The sequence below is a fragment of the Scleropages formosus genome, chromosome 8 (genome assembly GCF_900964775.1).
Source record: "Scleropages formosus chromosome 8, fSclFor1.1, whole genome shotgun sequence".
Classification (NCBI taxonomy): Eukaryota; Metazoa; Chordata; class Actinopteri; order Osteoglossiformes; family Osteoglossidae; genus Scleropages; species Scleropages formosus.
In genome coordinates, this window is record NC_041813.1 from 14,978,771 (window position 1) to 15,000,259 (window position 21,489).

At 42.8% G+C, this 21,489-nt stretch overlaps 1 protein-coding gene across 6 annotated transcripts in view; it reads right to left on the minus strand.

Annotated features, from left to right (window-relative positions):
* rhbdf1a (rhomboid 5 homolog 1a (Drosophila)) overlaps positions 1-16,662 on the minus strand; it is a 35,079-nt gene extending 18,417 nt beyond the window's left edge. For all 6 annotated transcript variants that reach the window (XM_018754767.1, XM_018754766.1, XM_018754765.1 and 3 more), the window contains exon 1: positions 16,414-16,662. The gene's annotated coding sequence lies outside the window, so the exon portion shown is untranslated. The remainder of the gene's footprint in view (positions 1-16,413) is intronic.
* Positions 16,663-21,489: the final 4,827 nt, after the last annotated feature.

Consider the following 21,489-nt stretch of genomic DNA (forward strand, 5'->3'; position numbering starts at 1 on the left):
GTTAACCGTCTGTCAGTTATGCATTTTTGGGTACGTAGCATTCCCTTCCCTTAACTCCTCTCTATTCATGCACTAAACGTGAGCGACTGTCCTCTGAGATCTTCTTAGCGAGGGGGCTGGAATACCCAAAATGCCACACTAATGCTCTGGCGTGCCATGATCAAAGGAAGACGTGACTCACTTCCAATACAATCGATGACAGCTCCAGGGAAACCAGATGAACTGCGAGTGTGGCTTTCTTTTTGCTACGGCTAATAGATACTCCAAAATGGAGTAATCTTGTATTCCAGCCTCCAATATTCCCACTAATGTAACACCAGTACTGGAGCACAGCTCTTAAAACCAAGTGATGCATATCTAAGTGACTAGTGTTTACCTTGATTTCATAAGAAACATCACAATAGTCACATGCGGTTAAGGTTTCCTTCAGTCACAGTGCTGCACTGAGTTTGAAACGAACATTGACATTAGTCATCTGACGTCGAGGAGTCAAAGTGCGTTTTTATGAAAAGTATGGAGAACCTGCTGGCCTGAGAGAGACGGTCAGCACACATGAACGTAGCATATGGAGAACAGGCAAGTGGCAGGAGGGCGATAATTCAGGGTGGGCTTGGGGATGTGGGTCACTGGGGACTAAAGAAACACAATGTAGGGCTGCCCTTGCTCTTCAGCCAGGGTTGAGACAGAATTTGAGGAATGAAGCTTTCCACTAGCCCTGCAGGCAAAGAGGCGAGAAGAATCCTGACAAAGGGGTGTGGCTCCAACAACAACCACCGTGCCCCTGAACTGGAGCAACCACCCCAAAACCAGGGTCTGTTTCTTTGGCCTTCCACAAGGCAGACAGCTGCCTGCCGAGCCTTCATTTCCTCCAGGAAGCAGAAACCTGACCTTTATTCCCCATCTCAGAAGTGGGTAAGACCACCCACCTGAGAATTAATGCCAAAACCAACCTGCAAGAACTAGGGGACAGAGTTTCCTTAACTCCATTATCTAGATAGTCATATCTTACTGAATTAAGCCTCAAGGTTTAACAAGGAGCCAGATGACTTCACATGTGGAGTCATGCTAGATCGCCAAACTATATTTTTGTCACGATGACTCCTCAGTTACTCAACCAGTCAGTGAGACATCAGGGCAAGACAAATCTGTTCTGCCCTCTATTGGAGAAGTACCAAGTGGCTGGTTTTTCAAGGTTACCTGGTCCAAACCCTGTGTACACTGTGTTACTCAATATGAGTTTGGGCAAGAGATTGACTGCTAGCCTCTCTGTCGCCCCCTTGTGTTAGTCTAATGTGGCACGCCAATGCAAATGTGACTGATCCTCTACTGCTCATGTTGCTTCGTCCACCAGGCGATGACAGAAAAGGACCCGCTGCAAGGGAAAGAAATTGGTTGGAAATCTTTTGATGACAAGAATGCATAAATGAATAAATAAAAAACTGAGGAGGAAATGGAAAGTCCTGCCATCTCACACTTAGTTTGCTGTTGAGTTTGGGTGCTGAAAAGCAAAAAAAAAAAAAAAAAAGACCTTGAGATAGTAACCATATTGAAAATGGAAATCAGAAGCAAACATTTACTTTCAATGACTTTACAATGAATCACATTATTTCCTTCGGATAGAGCAACTTGTAAACCCTGGATAAGTTGTATGTTACCCGGACTTTTTCTGAGATCAAGATGTTGATGTACAGAAGACATGCCTTGGTGTTCAAGCACAAGTGCTAGAACTGGTAATCAGCTTCCTGCATGAAAGAAACCATGAAACCACCAAAAATACTGTGCCTCTTCCTCATTAGTAAAAGATACCACACACACACACACACACACACACACACACACACACACACACTTCCTGAACCACTTGTCCCATACGGGGTTGTGGTGAGCCGGAGCCTAACCTGGCAACACAGGGCGTAAGGCTGGAGGGGACACACCCAGAACGGGACGCCAGTCCATCTCAAGGCATCCCAAGCGGGACTCGAGCCCCAGACCCACCGGAGAGCAGGACCCGGTCCAATCCACTGCACCACTGCACCGCCACGCCCCCCTTGATCAAAGTACCTATCCTGAAATAGCACAGTTAAAATTACTCATCTGTATAAACAGGTAAACAATTAAGTAGCTTAGTGTATAAAAAGTACATTGTAAGTCAAGTCACTATACCTAAAGGTGACTGATGAATAAATAATTTTACTGGAGCCTCATCTCATTGTGAGAAATAACAGTGGTTTCAAACAAGCTGGGAAGGGTTACACGTATCAGTGTATTACTGTGGCATCTCTGCACATTCTCTTATTTTTTCTTTTTTTTTTTTAAAATCACACCAAGCGCTTAAAGAATTTCATTGTTCTTTCAGAAAAGCCATAAACAAGTAAACAGGTTGTGCTTTACAACCGAAAGCAACGATTTATCTGTAAAGAAAGTTGTGGAGACAAGATCATGTCGGGGACTTTCTTGCTAGCCTGGAGATTTGACCAATGCCAACCACATATCCCTGGGATGGCTGTATAAATTAACATTGCTGTAGTTTTATTACTTTTGCTGGGTCTTCAACAGCTTACGGATTTAACTTTATTATGCAGCTGGGGTTTCCAGTAGCACCTTTCTGGAAGCTGCAGCCAAAGGGTCCCACGTGGGACATGAGCAACCTTATTTTGACCACTTCCTGTTTCCTGTTGTCCAGCTCCACCCAGGTGTACATCAAGACTAGTGAGATGCAGAAAGGGTCAGCTAATGTGATGGATGACCTCATCAATCTACACTAAAGGGGAGGCCGGATGTCCCCTACACAAAGGGCGACTATGTGGCATGAGTACGCACATGTTCTCAAATGCACGCACACACATCAACTGAAAAATGCATACAAACCCAACAACACACAAGTTTCCATAAATATCAGGAAGAGAGGACCCACACCCCCGCATCCTTTTGAAAACAAATAAACCCCATAACGTCAGTTCAAACAGCATCCGGCAAACATTACATACCAAACCCTTTAATAGCTAACCCTTTGTGCAATTTTAAGTCATGACTTGGGACTTGGAAATTTCATTGTGGAAACTTTCCCCACACGTACACCTTGCAGAGATGTAACCACTGTTTTCCAGGCAGTCACACTTGGTGCTGCGTCTGTTTATTCAGGTCACTTATATTCCATTTCCCCTTCTCAGTGACATGGGGCACTTCAGCTGCAATGTGTCGCAATTCAGGAATTAACCCTAGTGCACAGATGGTTCTGCCAAAATTTCACAACCAAAATAACTGAAGACCTTGTGGCTGAAATATCCTTATCTAAAGTCATTTTCAGCAGTAATAACTTTTCTCCCATTAAAAAAAAAAAAAAAAAAGAAAAAAAAAAGTCAAATTTGTATAAGTGTCCATGAGCTTCTGAGCCAGAAAAATATTGTTTTCAGAGCTGAAACGCATCAAGTGAATCATCGGTTTTCATATAACATTTCACAATTTAAAATGGTTTCAGATGAATTCTTTTTTAATGTTTAATTTTTTTCTGCACAGTTCTGTATCTGCTGCTTCTAATTCACACCAAGAAAAGCATTCAGATTCAGCCCAGATTCCAGTTTAACTGTCAAGTTAGTCATGCTCAGAGGAAAAAAAATGGGTATTACTGAATAAGGTAAAACAAAAGCCAAACAAAGCTCTTCTTATGATGCTACCATGGTCTGCTGCTAATCAGCACCATTTCTGTTTACACAGATGGCCAGTGGCTCAAGAATCCCAGGTCACAGAGGTTACTGAATATCATTTTCTGAGATTTCGGAGGGGGCCAAGTGTGAATGGAGGTACATTATACTTTGGCCCACAATATTTTTTAACAAAAAAGTATATTAATCATTACTAACATTTTTTGGAGAACTCTGAAATAGCTGAGCAACTTAATCACTCAAAGCTAGTTTTTGTATCTTGAAATTTGCATTTAAAAAAAAAAAAAAAATGAAAAAAAATTAAGCAAAACAAAATTTCAAAAAGAAATTTCAAATTTCAATACCACTCACTTCAAGTTTAAGTGAACTGGCAATCCAAAAATAACGATATGTGATGACAGTAAGAGCAGGAGCCTTAAAGGCTGATGAGGAAAAATCTCGACACACGGCTGGTCTTCCACACAAACGTGGCTGTCCCCGAGACAGGACCAGGGTGAGGGTGAATGTTCTACATGCCTCTGGGGTGGAGGTGAGTAGCGATCTTGCTGTGTCCACTCGTCCCCCCCCAATACGGAAATAGCTCACATAACTGCGGGGCAGCATGAGCCAGGACTGGTCTGCATGTGGGTGCTGGGAGTTAGAGCGAAGGTGACCAGCAATCCAAATAACACTAACCAAATTAAACCCATGTGTGCACCCACACCCAGATGGATGTATTCACTTCTGCTTTTTCACGCTATCCCACACTATGCTGACGCTGCCATCCAGGGCCTCAGAAATTTGTCAGCTGAATTTTTGTGGCTGATTCTAAAAAGTAAAAAAAAAATACTTTCAATTCTTGAACATTCTACCGACCATGAGCCAAAAGCCTAATGTGGCAGACTTGAAGATCTTTAATAAAAAAAGCAAACAACTGCTACTGAGCCATATGCCAAACATATATATGTTGCAAGAAATATGATATTTTGACATATAAGTTCACACTGTAAACACTATGTGTGAAACTAAACCGAGGGAAGGAGAGTACTTTCAGGCTGTGGTTTCTCTTGACAAGGATGCTAAAAATGTGGGACTGTGGTTCTGCTCAGGTGTTCTTTAGCCGGACTGGTATTGAGCTCCTGTCTGGCAGAAATCAAGGTTGACCTGTGGTTCGCACAACCCCACCACCCCTACAGCACCCCTGCAGACCAGTCTGAAACTATAACATACCATTCCACTGCATGCTAAGCAAAAAAACCCACAATGTCTACTGTTGAGAGTTCTGATTTTCAAGGCCCATTATCTTGCACCTTTGAATAAGACTTCTGACCTTAGATGGTTCAGGAACCACCCAAGTGAACTGACATCCACAGTATAAAACTGCATATAGTAAATTATGCAATGGACTAAAATATTTTTAAAGGTTTCATCTTCAAGAAGGAAAGCACAACCATCAGTGGAGGGGAAGACTTACTCTCGCATCCTGTGAGCTCTGCAATGGAGGAAGAAACAAAAAGGACAGCCCCTTCAGTTTCCCAGCACCCTAGGGGGAAAAGCTGATGAACCAACATTATCAGGATATGGAATGAACTGTCAGTTACACTATGCAAAACTCCCAACTGCCATTTCTATGGAAATACTGCATGCACGACATCACAGTTTACAGTAGACTTTTGTCTGACAAGCCACATCCCCAGGGGTCTGCTGACATGACACAGAGGTATAAATAGTCATAGGAGCTTTTGTATTTGACAAACACTTAACAAGGAACCATGGAAGGAGTCCCCTAGCAGTTTCCCTCCAAATTTACAGAGGGGTAAAGAAGGCGAGATGGTTAACCTGTTGAATAAAAAACATTTGAGGCTACAAACCCAAAATGAAGCTTAAAAATGTTGGGCACATGACAGAAGCCAAAGGAAACTTCATATAGTACATTAACTCTGTTTATTGATGGGAGCCAAGATGATTTCAGAGGTATGGGTTAGCCTGCTCAATTCTCAATGGAAGAAAGTGGTGTGGACTGACACAAACTCCAGATGAGCTTGTTAGCCCCAACAAGCCCCTTCATTGGCTGTAGAAAATCCCCGCCAAAAGAGCGAAGATGGGCTCTTCACAGCACTGCTCCACGCAACATGTGATACCCACTGAAATACTTTCCAGCATGATATCAGTCCGCATCTGGACTACAAAGAGCGTTATTGTACACTAGCATCAGTTGGATCCGCTAGGGTGCTAAGATCGAGAGCTCAAAGCTGCATCAGCAGTCAGACGAGCCTTCCGGCTCAACGGATCTCTCCATCTGCTGCAGCAAGGAAGAAACATATGCTCCTCAGGACTCTGTAAAAGACCAACATGTCTTGTCGATGCCAAGTGGTGATACTGTGATTTATTCAGCAAAGTCTTTGGTGTGGGACAGTATGATGAAAGTGCTGGCATCTCAATAAACAGCAATCCTGGAGCTAACAGCTTAAGAGCCTGCCTTTCCACTTGCCCAGATAAGCCATAAATGTGAAAGCTTACTGAGAAAACTGAAGCCAAGCACTCTGGAACAAGGAGACAACCAAAACTACCCCCTGCCAAGTCCTAAACCCACAACCGAATCTGCGTGCTCTAATAATGAGGAAAATAACTTGCTGTAATTTACTGATGGATTGATTTATCTGTTTCTGGAATCCGTCCTGCAGTAACCCTGGATGCAGGTTTTCTGTGCGTCTTTCAGCTTGGCATTAACACCATCAGAGTGACGGGATACAAATCAGACATACTTCAGGACAGTGGATAACACTCCTCATGTCTTCAACTTTCAGGTTGGTGGGGAGGTGACATGAACAAGTGGTTTCTACTTCATCATGGCGACTTGCCAAGGTTCCCATCACATTATGGCACATGTAAACAAAATCAGAATGTTCCCCTAGAATATAATCCTTCATGTAAGAAAGTGGCTGATTCCAAAAAGTAAAAAAAATACTTTGTTCTTGAACATTCCACCGACCCTGAGCCGTAAGCAAGACCACTACAATTTGGTATAATGTAACCCTCTCCTTCAGCACTGCTGAAAGAAAGCTGAAAGCATATCTAAGTAACATTCTGCAACACCTTCATCCAAGTTGGAGATTCATGCCTTGTCTTTCCTAATCGTGAGACACACCATCTGAGAAACAACCTGTCACTGACACCCTGAGCTCCGACTGCCACTTAAAGATTGCTCAGAAATCGGGAGGTTCTTTATAACTGCACAAAGAAGCTAAAACCATTGGTTTTTCTAGAACAAAAGGGAATTACCAAAGATTAAACAGGACCTGAGGTTGGGTGGGGTCAGAAAGTGGTGGCAGCTGCTAAAATCCCACAGAAAGAAACGGGTAAATGCTCGGGTCCTAGAACACACCCCGTGACTGCTGGACAGGTCACAGACACGACTTGACCGGGAGCACTCCTGGCCTCACGTAACTGCTCGCCTGTTACAGCACTTACATAACCCAGCAGATCATGATCGCACACAGAGCAGGTTCTTCACATTGCTGTGTGCCAACAACAAACATAGACATCGCTGCAAGTAACTTCATCTGCCATCCTTGAAATACAAGAGTATATTCGTATGCAAGCTTACTGTAAAAAGACAGCATATGGTGTTTACAGTGCATTCAGTTTCACCAAGTCAAATCTAAACATTTTAAAACTTTCTGTTTCCAATATACTGTATTTTGACAGGGGGGCACGGTGGCACAGTGGGTTGGACCGGGTCCTGCTCTCCAGTGGGTCTGGGGTTTGAGTCCCACTTGGGGTGCCTTGCGATGGACTGGCGTCCCGTCCTGGGTGTGTCCCCTCCCCCTCCAGCCTTGTGCCCTGAGTTGCTGGGTTAGGCTCCGGTTCCCCGCAACCCCGTATGGGACAAGCGGTTCAGAAAGTGTGTGTGTGTGTGTGTGTGTGTGTGTGTGTGTGTGTGTATTTTGACATTATAAAGAATGTCATACAGTTTCTAGACAGCTGAAAAAGCAGGAGGTGGTTACAGCCGGTGCCTCGCAACTCAAGAACCTTGGTTTGAATCCCTCCTCCTTTTGCAGTAGTAGCCCTGATCAACGCACTTACCCTAAACTTTATTTTTTAATACAATAAAAATTTTGTGTTGTGGGTAATTCATTACGAGAAGCATAGTATAGTATACTATACACTCTAAGTTAATAACTACAAACAATAATAGCTAAAATTGTGTTAATATGTGCAAATTCTGATCATAGACAAAAATAACTAACATAAAATGGATTTATCTTTAAGGACAGTTAAAGATTTATCTTTTGTCCTTTAAATGTTTTAAGAGGCATGTCCTCTAGTGATCAAAATTCCTTTTAAATGGCAAAATATTACATTTCCATGACATTACAAGAGTACAATTCCATATTTACATTTATTCATCTAGCTGATGCTTTTCTCCAAAGCGACTTAGTGTTAATGTACTTACAATTATTTACCCATTTATACAGCTGGGTAATTTAACTGGAGCAATTTTAGGTTAAGTACCTTGCTCAAGGGCACTACACCTGAAGGTGAGGCTCGAACTGTGACCTTTGACCCTCTAACCACTACGTGTCCAAAGGAGGAAGCCATACATTTTCATTTTATTTACTTGGCTGACAAGCTTACCCAGAAGATCTAGCATTTACTTCACGGCAAGAAGTGCCCGGTACAGCATCAAGGTAACAACAGAGATTCAGCACAGTGATGTGAATCTGTAGAAGCTCAAGAACCAGCGCTCCAGGTATTCCACATCATTCCTTTTTCTTAAAGAATCATTTCAGCAATGCAATTCAAAGCAGCAAAGCCACTCCAGGAATGTTAACTTGGAACCTTGTGGTTAAAAACTGAATTCTTTTAAAGAACAGACAACCCAGCACATCACTGGTATACAGCCACACACACGTTTTGACTGGTTCAGTTTCTAACACTGCTGTAATCTCTGCTGAGACCCTGCATTTCTGGACAGATGGCCATGGTGCAACATGCTGATATTAAGCACGACGTAAATAGCCCGATATGCACACAGGACATTCTTCAGGATCCTGCACACCTTCTTATACCCAGATCTTACTGAACAAGAGATATGGATGAGGGCACAATATTCAGCTCATCCAAAAATTAACTATTAGCCAGTATTTATCTGACACCTTTTTCCAAAGTCTATTACAAAGTCAAGTTTGTACAGTATGCCATTGAAAATTACTTAGCCACACACACACACACACACACACACACACACACACACACACACACACACACACACACACAGTACTGTGCAAAAGTTTTAGGCACTTGGGGGAAAAAAAGCTGTAAAGTCAGAATGCTCCAAAAATACTGCTTATTAATTAACTTTCTACAAAGCTTTGTAACCATCCATCGTCAACAACCGCTTGTCCCGAGTGGAGTCGCGGTGGGCTTGGCTGAATCCCGCTCTTTGGCAGGTATGGGGTTTGAGTCCTGCTTGGGATGCCTTTCAATGAACTGGTGTCCCGTCCTGGGTGTGTCCCCTCCCCCTCCAGTCTTGCGCCCTGTGTTGCTGGGTTAGGCTCTGGTTCGCCACAACCCCACTTGGGATAAGTGGTTTCAGAGAGAATGTGTATGTGTGTGTGTGTGTGTGTGTGTGTGTGTGCGTGTGTGTGTACTTTCTTTCTTTAACGACATACAAAACCCTTACTGTAATACTGTAAGTTTTTGCAAAAGCAATGCTTGGAAATCTAAAATATGCTCTTTCCCATTGACACTAATGCAGTAGACATTAAATAACCATCTAAAACAAATATGTTAGTGAAACATCTAAGTGCCTAAGAAAATTTGTCAGTAAAAATTTGAGTAAGTATATCGATCAAGGGAACTACAGTAGCAGCGGGATCAAAACCCATTCAATTGCAAAGCAACAGCCATAACAACTACACAACCTGCTGTATAATTCTGACATACTTCTTGTGTCTTATAATCCTCATATAATACTTTTGAACAGCTAAAATCCCTCTAAAGTAATGGGGGGGCAGGGCACTATTTTCATTTATCATACACAGGCAGTCCCTAGGTTATGAACGTCAGATTTATGTACAACCCGTAGTTACGAACCACCCCCTTACTGACCGGAACTTAATTTTTTTGTCACCCTCAGGTAATTTTGCTTAAATGTGCTTAAATTTCCATAGATAAGATTTCATATTCATTCCAATGAAAAAACACTCACTCAAAAGGCATCAATCTGCAATTCTGACTTGATCAGATACTGGATGAGCATCAGCACCTGTCATCTGCATATACTGTAAGTGCGGCATTGGTGGCACCAAAGATTTCTGCACATTGTTGGGTTAAAATTTTGGATAGCATCACCATGGATTAATGCCAACAATCACAGACTGCCTGTTCCATTAATAAAACAGCGCATGACTGTGCACTCACACAAACACACACGGAACAGACCAACCCATCCATCTAGCTGCTTGCTGGAAAAAATACAGTGCTCACATCTGCACAACAGGCCAAGCAGCTGTTATTAATACAATTTATTCTACATTCCAGCTCGCCCATGCAAATCTGTGGCCTTGCAGCCCATGCAAGTGTGGGATACCTCCATCGACGCCTGCTTTCTGGCTCCTTCAAGCACACAAAACAAGTTCTAATCTTATCTAAGCAGCTTTTAGGAAGTGTGATATTTAGTGTCTCCAAGAAATCCAAAACCAAGATTGACTTGAAAAGATTATGGCAACAGAAATCACTCACTATATGTATCCCAAAATGCACTGTGAGTACTGAAACTTTTTGAACCGTCATGTTAATCCACCTTATTTGACAGTTAAAGTGTACAAATTACTGGCTAAACTCAGAGGCATATTTTGCATTTGTGAGGGCTAAAGCTACCCCATCATCCTATTCCTTACCCACCAGCTATGCCCTTAGATAAGAGTCCAGCTGCTCAGACTGCACTGCAGCAACTTAAAAACATGATGGGAGGAAGGCCAAGGCTACCCCCAGGGACATCTGTGGCCCGACTGGAGAATCCCGCATCAGCCTGGCAGATGCAGCCAAAGAAAACCATACAGAAAAAAAATATGTACAGAACAGGGTTAGATCAGAAGGGCACCCGTCCCCTTCGGCAAACAACTTAGTGATGCTTGGGTCTCATTCTGGGGACTGGAGTGAAGATTACAAAATGTGTGAGATGTGGGGGGTCTGCAACCATGAGCTGGCATTCTTGTCTCTTGCCATGGAGAGCCAGAGCGAAACTAGGCCACATCCCAGCAGAGCGTTAACACAACACACTTCATCGCTCCATTTTTTGTTCGTTTCCCTGGTTTATTTTTTATAGTTATCATCTCACTCCACACAGCAGGTTTTTCTGAACATGAGCCCACGCATCATTTTCCTTTCTTGATGCAGATTTATGTGTTAGCGTAGCACACACTTGCTGCTGGGAAACACTGATGTTACATGGTTACATCACTACAGGGACACTGCAGGGATAACCAGCTTCTGACAGAGAAGACCATCGTGCCTTACAGGGATATCACTTGGCTGATATGCTTATATCTGGAGTATTACAGTATAAGGTCCATAAGAACACCACAAGTCTATTACAGAGTGAAACTGCCAATTAAAGAAGCCTAGTAAGGACAATCACATTATATGGACAATCCTTGGATGGCACAGGGACAATGAGAGTTAGTTGGAGAGTTTTTGCCAGCTCAGGTAAGAATGAAACCAGCACGCCTTAAGACTTCCATCTCAAAATAAAGGTGCACATAGATCACAAACACACACTGTCTGAAACTGCTTGTCCCGAGCGGGGTTGCAGTGAGTCGGAGCAAAACCTGGCAACGCAGGGCGCACGGCTGGAGGGGGGAGGGGACACACCAAGGACGGGACACCAGTCCGTTGCAGGGCACCCCAAACAGGACTCGAACCCCAGACCCATCAGAGAGCAGACCTGGGCCAAACCCGCTGTGCCCCTGTGCCCCCTGTGCACACACATATATGACAAAAAATATTTTTATTTTAGACAGACACATACAGAAAATCTTAATTTATAAAATGTTATTTTTATGTAATCATGATCACAAACACAAGAACATTACATAAGCACAAAACACAAATCTATACTTTAACAACTGAAAACGGACTGAAAGCGAAACTAATTTTAAAGACTTAAGTTTGTTAACGGAACAAATAGATACACACCATTTACCGCGCAGATTCACAGTTTGTTTCATGAAAAAATTTTCCTGTGAAGTTGCAACATATCAAAGGCAGGAGGAGACAATGTGTCATAGAATGTTTACATAAATGTTTAAGGCGTTAGAGCTTTAATTTCCCGATAAAACTGTTAAATGTCCTAGTAAAGGTTTAATTAATTTTTCCCCCAAGATTAAAGTGTACTTTTTGACTTTTAGCAGCAATCTTTCAGCACCCAAATTCTGAGGCCTCTAATTATAAAATCAGTCCTCTAGACAATCAGTAGTATTAGATCAGTAATGTTAATGGGATAATCATAAGTACAGGGATTTTCAAAGAAAACAGGATTGTTCCATAATTATTCATAGGATTTTAGAGCTCACTACATGTTCATTACATGGACAACCAGCATCGTTTCAGGACATTTACAATGATCCTTTTGTCTATCTACAAACATGACCTAACATCCCTTCCACTGTACAAACAGGACTAAAGATAAAAATTGCACTATTCACTCAGTTCCCTCACAATTGTTATCTACAGGTAAAACACACCAGTTAGAGGTTTTGTTGTTGCCGCTATTGGGCAACAAGTGTTCATTTTTATAATCGTTTTTGACCCTGGACACTCAGGCTGTGTGTAGCTATGCCTATGAATTCTATCTTCACCACAGTACACAAAATACTTCCACCATCACCACCTTCCAACTACCTGTGGATTTAGGGATAGCTCCTGACAGGCTGTCTGCCATATTTAAATCTTCCCCATCATCCTCACAACCCCAGGGCCAGAATATGAATCTGGGAAGTTTTGTTCTGAGACCAAATCCAGACGTGAGCTCTTCTCGTCCCATGAGGTTTATAACAACCCTGTTGAGCCTTCAGAGCCTAAATTCTCATTCTCATTAAATGTGTTCACATCAACAATGAATCTGAAACAGCCCTTCCACATCTAGTTCTGTTTCAAATGAGCACTGCTACAGCATTTTGCAGGTGAATCAGTGAGTTTGTCACAGCTGTGGAACCGGATTGTAGACCTGTTTGAGTGGATATACTTTTGTCATGGCTATCTGTGAGTAACTAACCCCTTTTCAAGGCTACACTGTCCCAGCAAGAAAGATTAAAGCTTCCTTCTCTTAGCAAAAGGCAGCTGCAGACATAGAGTGGGTTAGAGACCGCACAAACTCCAAAAAACTTCATGTTTTACCTGACCATTGACATTACCATGGCGTTAAATAAAATCCTACACAGGGAAAGGGAACTAAAGATACTGACCTTTTTTTGCTCTCTAAAGTAAATGTGCTTAATGAAAAATCAATTTTGCTTTCCCATTTCAATCAGCGGGAATTTGACTGCTCCTTTGGTTCTAACAGGAAAGCCACACATTTGTGAACCTCCCAGCAATCTGAAACATGCAGAGAAAAAGGAGGAGAGTAACAGAAATATGGGAAGGGTGTAGGATGTGTGTCTGTTGAATGTGGGCGGAGGGGCTAGTTTTAAGACTGAGGTGGTGGGTCCAAAATAGCCCAAGCTACATTACATCACATCAAATTCCCAGGGCAGATGGAAACATGTTGCATCTTGTAGAGTGGCAACCAGGACCACTCCAGAGAGGCAGGACACTGGCACCCTGGCATGGGAAGGGTTTCACATTGTCAAGCTGTGGGAGATACCCAGCTAGCCACACCAGTCTGTGACACAGGAGATCTCCAGAGTTGCACACTAATACCACGGCTCTGCCTGGAGGGTACTGTTGGACTTGTTTTGTGTGCTGAAAATAGCCAGAAAGCAGGCGTATAGCCTCTGTTCACAACAACTTGACACAATGAGTTTTACTTCCCATTTTTCACTTTGAGAAGAAAAAAACTTAAGTCTGGCACCCAAGGAAAGCAATATGCTCTCCCAAGACACGGTCTAGTATGGGGAGTTTCCCCAGGAAGGAGTTGCATGGCTCTCTTTTAGGAAAGGAGCCTGGACAATGGGGGGAAAGCAATGAAACGACTGTCTCATGCATGCAACATCCTGACCACAACAAAGTGTGTGTCATGCTCATCAGCCTTCCTTACATCCTGGAAGCAGATGAGGACTGCTGTTCTCCTAACTTCAGGCTCATCCGCCACCATCTGTCTGCTTTTGTCGGAAATGTTTCTAATGCTGTGAAACAAACAACTGCTTTTTTCTCCAAAGCTGCCAAACAGGTTAGTTAACATCTGTGACGGCACAAAAAAGACCCTTAAGCTTAAGCTTGTCTGTATCAAAATATCTGTGGGCTTCACCATTGCGAAGGGATTTTGAAGAAGACCACGGTTTGTGTCAAGTGGGGTGGAGCAGCAATATTCAAGTTACATCAGCTCAAAATGTGTACCAGTCCAGAGCTCATCAACAGCAGCTGTTTTGGTGATGGACAGGAGTTTCTTGGCTGAGCAGACATGGCTATGTCCAGGCCTCCTCCAAAGCATCTTCTTGTAATTTAGTGCATGTTTTCCGCAATCATATTGGCAGCCATTCATCACCCATCCACCCTTGACCCCTGACCATTAACTTGAGGGCCAATGGCAACAAGAGGTTCATATAGGAAGAACCAAAAACATTCAGCATTGCTGAAAACAGTGATTTCCAACATCAAAATATTCCAGAAAACACTACAAAAATTATTTTTTACTTTTCTGTCTTTTGGAAAAGAAGTATAAGAGCTGCATAATTGTGTGTGGGTTCACAACAATATCCAGATAAGCAGTGATTCGACAAAAAGTAACTTCAACTGTTGCCCACACACTGCTGCCCAATTCCACCTTGATTCCCTCTGAAAACATAACAATGACTTCTTCGTACTCCTTCATTAAAATACCCAACTGGTTAAGTTAACATTTCACAATTTTTCCATGTCGGGAGAAGACAAATGAATAACAAGCCAAGTTCAACCTCATAGCTAAGCACCAATGGAAAAAAAAACTATCAGGTCAGGTTCTTCTGAGATAATTACTGTGTTGGGTTTGGAGCAGAAATGATGCAAAGTGCAGTCACCAACATGAGAATGAATAGCAAGTGGGAAACCTGCAGAATAACCTGCAAACTAGATCAGCTCAAACATGTCCCCAGTGCACCCAGGCTCATAGTCCCCTTCTGCAGTCACCCCTCTGACCCATGGCAAAACACACACCTACATTCCTCAACCCAGCTCACAGCACCAGAGCAGCTTTATCTATGCTATTACATCACCCAATGTGATGATCACCCTGCAAACCAATGTTTTTTTGGACCTGGGGAGTGTCAGCATAATGACATGTGCCAAGGGCACTTGTGGTCTAACAAACTTACTACCTTTAAATTGAGATGCTAAGCATTTTCACTAACTTTTAAAAGTCATGCTTTCCCACAGATCAAAGTTGAGGCTTTCCTATGGTACAATTGGACAGTGGGACTTGTTTGTTCCAAGGCTCCAGCAACAAAAAAAAATAAAAAGTGTTAAAATGACCCTGACAAAATTCCTAGCGCTCAGAGTTTTTGTGGTGCCCTTGGAATCACCTTACAAACCCCCACACCGCGTGTGCAGTCAAACCACCATGTCTGCAGCAAATGCCACACACTGCATAATTCAGGCTGCCCACATTCCAGGGGTCACCTCGGTCACCCGACTCACGGACCGTCTTAAAACCCCAAGGAGCAAGCACCTCACACTTGAACTTGGGCAAAATTTTACTGTTTTATATGAACAAAGTCAACTTTAACTTCAGCTATCTGGTAAAAGAAAAGCAAAAGTTCAAGATCGGCCTTCAAAGCAGCTGAGTCAGGAAGATGCTGTAAAGGTGGTGAAATGTCCCAGCTTCCTCTTTGTGTCATGACACAACATTATGTGCAGTCACAACTCTATACAGAATTCCCAAATATTAATAAGATCATAATACACAATACTCTCTATAGCTCAACAGCAGACTCCCTCAATACCAGTCTTTGAAATGTAATCTAACTAAAGTTTACAAGAATTCAAAAATTGCTCATTTAAGCAAAGCGCCCAAAAATATTAATTTATAGCCAGAACTTTAAAAGAACCTCTAACATAAACCAGAAATGCCACAGCATAATAAAATGTAAAACACATTAAGTATAATAAGTGTAATTAATATCTACAACTTAAAAAGTTGGAATTTTATGGACATTCAATTCAATGTATTCCCAAAAAACAACCCCCGGCCATGTGTTTTCACCAGCTAAGCAGACGCTGAAGCTTAATATTTATGACTAATACTGTACACAACCTTTGGCCAGTACGTTTCACGAGTGATGTTGCACATGATACACTGTCACACTTTATGACTCCCCCATCATCAAATCCCTTATGATCGCTGCAGTCAGTCGACCGTGCGAGGAGCACAACACACCAACATCATCATCATGGCCCCGAGTAGGACCCACACGTGTTCTATTACTTAAGACACACGAAGCCCAGCGTGAACCTGGCTGGCCCGGAGAACTGAGCAATACCATGTCATCAGCTTCATGCTGACCATCCATTGGGTAGTGTTTATGTCTCATGTTTCGGTACTCAATACTATCCCCCAATCATGCACAGAACTCACCCTGTCGCAGACCTTCAGCGATCCAGAACCGTGATTTGTAACTCGCAAGTCGGCAAGAGATATCGAGTTGTGGTATGTATCACTTCCCCACACAGCGTGCAAAATACCACAGAACTCAAGGAGCAGCAATATGAACAGTCCGGATCCTGTGAGAAGATCTCGGAGCCCAAATCCACTCCAGGAAAGTGCAGAAGAAACCTTCTTTTAATATACGCCGTGTCCGGCACATTCCCGCACGTCCGCCCGGTCCAGCCAGTGTGAGAGTCCGTCCCCCGCTTGGGACCGCGAAGTATAAGTCCCACCCACAGTCACAGGCCGTCAGAGGAGCCATCCAATCGGTGTTGTCCGGACAGTGGGGGAGGGGGGGCGACGACGACAACGGCCGCCGACAGTACTGTGCCTGTGGAGGAGTGACTAAGCGACTACGACTCTAGGGTGGCTTGTATAACTAAATAGAGCTCGTATTGGCCGTGTCTACCTGAATAGCGCTCCGGAGGAGCTGGCCGGGGCTCCTGCAGGGGTGTGGCTAAGCAGTTTCCTCTGTGTTCTTACGCTGTTTAAAGACCGTGCTCTGAAAACACGGATCTGACTGACTCATTAATCTGGCATGCCCGTTTAAAAATGATTAATCTACCACCACAGGAGAAAGCGGAATAAAGAACTCTACTTACTCTGCCTCTCTAAAAAAAGAAGGAACTTCTGCCACCGAATATACCCTCCTCTTTACCGTCTCTGATATTAAATTACATTTTTACTTTCCATATCCTGAACGAATAATGCAGTACACCTAATCCATGAATTTTACATGTAATACACAGACACACACACATATAATATTATATATTTAAATAGAGACAGCTGGTAGCATAGTAGTTAGAGCTATTGCCTTTTGACCCAAGGTCACAGGTTCAATCCCCACTGCTGGCTTATAGTACCCTTGAGCAAGGTAAAACTGCTCCAGAAAATTAGCTAGCTGTATAAAGGGGTAAATGATTGTAAGCATGAAATAATTATGACCTTAACATTGTAAGTTGCTCTGGAGAAAAGTGTTAGCTAAATGAATAAATGTAAAATATCACATATATGAGGACCAAAATCATGTTAGTGCATGTCTATTTTTTCATTTTTTTCATCTCTCTGAAAAAGAGTTGCAAAGCAACCCAAATAAAATGGACATGGAACCTATTGAACAAGTCAGCTTTCAATGCTGGCGGGCTTATACGATTCTTTGGGTGTGGGTTGATGGAGGACTTCTGTCTTTTTGAAGCTGACCTCCAGTCCAAAGAGCTGGGCAGCCTCTGCAAGGCAGGATGATATGCACTGCAAAGCTGATTCAGTGTAAGCAACAAGGGCAGCGTCATCAGCAAACAGAAGCTCCCAGATCAGCTGTTCCCTGGTTTTGGTGTGAGCCTGCAGTCGCCTCAGATTGAAAAGACTGCCATTAGTGCAGAAGTGAATGTAAAAGCCATCATCGTCATTGAGGTCTTCGAGAGCCTGCTGGAGCATCATATTGAAAAACAGAATGAACAGAATGGGGGCAAGGACACAACCTTGTATTAAGCCATTTGCGATTGGGAAAGGCTGTGAGATGTCGTTTCTATGTCTGACCTGGCCGAGCTGGCCCTAGTGGAGCTGTACAATCATGCCCAGGAACTTAGGTGGGTAGCCTAGCTTTTCCAGAATTTATCAGAGCCTGCTCCTGCTCATGGGTCAAATGCTTTGGTCAGGCTGACAAAGGTAACATACAGTCCTTTGTTTTGCTCCTGACACTTCTCTTGGATTTGTCTCAGGACAAACACCATGTCAGTTGTGTTATGACTGGATCTAAATCTACTTTGGCTCACAGATATATGTCAAGTTAAAGACAAAGCATGACAAACATAGATGTTTCATGTCTTTTTTGTGCTTGCTAGACCTCTTTGAAGGAAGGTTAAAGTCATTTATCACTTTGGACTGAGCTGTATATTTGTTGTTAAATAATTAAGAAACCTTGCTCAGAAAACAATTTCGTTTGTTTGAATGTCTAACGGGGGCGTGGTGATGTAGTGAGTTTGGCTGGGGCCAGCTCTCTGGTGGGTCTGGGTGTCAAGCTCTGTTTGGGGTGCCTTGCGACAGACTGGCGTCCCGTCTGGGATGTGTCCCCTCCCCCTCCAGCCCTGCATTGCTGGGCTAGGCTCCGGCTCGCCACGACCCCGCCTGGGACAAGCGGTTTCAGACAATCTGTGTGTGTGTGTGCATGTAGATGTGCTTCTACCTCTGTTTTTCAGTTTATCTATATTTAATTATAGTATTAAACTCAAGTTCTATCTCTTGAAATTACCGCATCTTACATTAATTACTGTATATCCAAAGAGACATTACAGATTAATTACGAAAAGTACAGAGTATTCTTTTATATAGCTAGATACTGTATGTTATTCAAAAAATAAATATCAAGGATCAGAACTCTAGGTATAACATTATGAGATGGAAATAAAAACCTGTGGTCCTTAACCGCTATGCTACCTGTTGCTGCTAACATATTGAAATGTGTGCAACAGGTGTTTACAAGGAATGCAACAAGGTTTTAATTCAGTGAGAAAAAACCAGGAGAGCTAGATCATTTAAACATGTGGGATTTAAGGAGCCCAGTAGTTCAAGTGTGCAAAAGTTCATTAAAATCCTCAGTGGAATTGAAGACACTCAGAGAATAAATAAGACATCAGAAATAACATGGTGAGCAGGGTAGCATGGAAGACAAACATAATGCGTAACCCTGCATTCAAGAGTGGCTTTTTCCATTATTAATAATGAACTGAGAACACATGCCAGATGGTTGTTTGTTCACCATCCAACTGGAACCTGGTTATGGGCTGCCTGATGTGGCAGGTCCTGTCAGCGGACTCTCACAGGGCTTAAAGCTGCTGAAAGTCTACTGTGACACTTTTGTGCCACATCAGCATGTAAGCCCAGGGCTAGACAAGCAGACAAAACTGTAAATCAACACGGACTAAGGTATCAGCTAAATAAATATGAATATGAATATCAGTTATTATTATTATTATTATTATTATTATTATTATTGATGGTTCATAAATGGTCACTTGTAACCAAACCAGCATACATAAAGTGTGATGATTCCATATACTCTCAAACTTACAAACCCACATTTCCATGTAACACCACTTCCTCCTCAAACCCACACCGCAGGCACAGCACTTCCGTTTCCTAGAAATGTTTTGCTTGTGCCATTGAATGGTCACCACATTATTACAGCTCGCAGTGGACTTTTCCTGACCACATCTACCCTGTACTCCCTGATTTCACTCCTGATACACAGTAATTGCTGGCTCCCAATACAGTCTGCACCATACGTTTAAACAATAAGAGCAGGGTCAGGGGAAAAAACCTCAAACAATATGTGTAGACATTGTAAATGAACTGCTGCTTGGTCTCACTTGGCAGAGATGGAATTTCTTTTTGATGTTTTCTGTAAACATTGGTGGACAGAACAAAACAGTACGAACAAATGAAATCATGGGGTGGGGAGAGGAAGTGAGGCTTCTGCAAAGAGGTCTTGACCAGATGTGGTGGGGCCGGGCTATGGGTCAAGCCTAGCTGTGGGAGGGACTCTAGTGAGCCATCAGTCAAAGAAACCCTGCACTGCGGAAAAGGGAAGACAGCGGGGTGACTCTCAACATGTGAAAAACAGTGACCTTTGTGACCTGCAAGTCTGCATTTAATCCCAAAATCCCTTTCTGGCTTTTTGAAGATTCACTCTAAACTTGGCCTCCAGGAAGGGAAAGCATCTTGGAGGTGTTGCATTCTTTATGCACTCTATTATCTGCACTATAAACCTATTTCAAGAACATTTAAGAAAATGTACAATTAACCCTAAAAGGGACACTATAACAACAATATATGGCTTTTTAAACGATTCCTCAACTTAGTTACATAGTCCACCCATATAGTACTGCTTTAACAGTTCTTCGAAAAATTTTGGTGGGATTTTAGAACTTTTCATCTCTTACAATAAGAGTGCAAGGTTCCAGTAATCTGAGATCTTACTCACTGGGATTTCCAGCCTAACAGTGAGACATCTAGATACAATTAGATTAGCTGTCACTGTCTTTGCAAGTTCACATGACTGCTGGGGCTTTCAAACAATATATATCAAAGTCATGGAAACTGGAAGTTCCCATGGTGATGAGGCACTTCAGCACTGGGTGTGTGTGTGTATGTTTTCTGTCATGTTCTCACAGTGCAGTCTAAATTGATAATCTCTGACACCCTGACTCTATAAACTCTTCCTTAAACTCCTGCAAGTCTACAAGCAGCCAGTTAGTGACTAAAGCCATGTCATTACTGCATGTCTTTGACAGGAAGGAAGTGAACAGCCAAGAGGTGTTTATATGCCATTTATTGATGGACAGAAGACAGCTTGCCAACACATCTTTTGCATTACAGTGGGACCCATGTGACACGCCCTTCAAACACAACAAAACAGCAACAAAAGGTTTGAGCTAAAAAAAACTAAAATTCATATGTTGGTTAAATATGCTGTCAGAGTGACCTATGGGCAGCAAAAGAGGTGCAAAACTTCCCCAAGATGACCACAGAAGTTATAACCTTGATTACTGACATTAAACATGCATCAAGGAAACAAACAAAGCTTAAATATCTTCCGTGACCCAGCTCACCCTTTCCAGCCCCCCTGTAACTTTATCGTACAAATCCGCTTTACTTTGTCTAAATCTTCCTATTGTTCTTCTTCTCATGTGTTCCTGGTTTACTTGGTTAACTGGCTCCTTGTGTTTTCTATATGGGGGGGGTTCCCCCTGAATTTGGCCCATTCAGCACTGCTGCCCAATCTCTCTTGGGCTGCACCTACATTTCCAGGGCATTTCCTGTCTGTCTGCCCTCTCATTGCTCTGGTACATCTTCAAATACCTCAATATATTTTACATACCTCAGCCATACACACAGACACACACACACACAAAGTCTACAAATGCTTGTCCCAAGTGGGGTTGCAGCGAGTTGGAGACTAACCCGGCAACAAAGGGTACAAGGCTGGAGGGGGAGGGGACACACCCA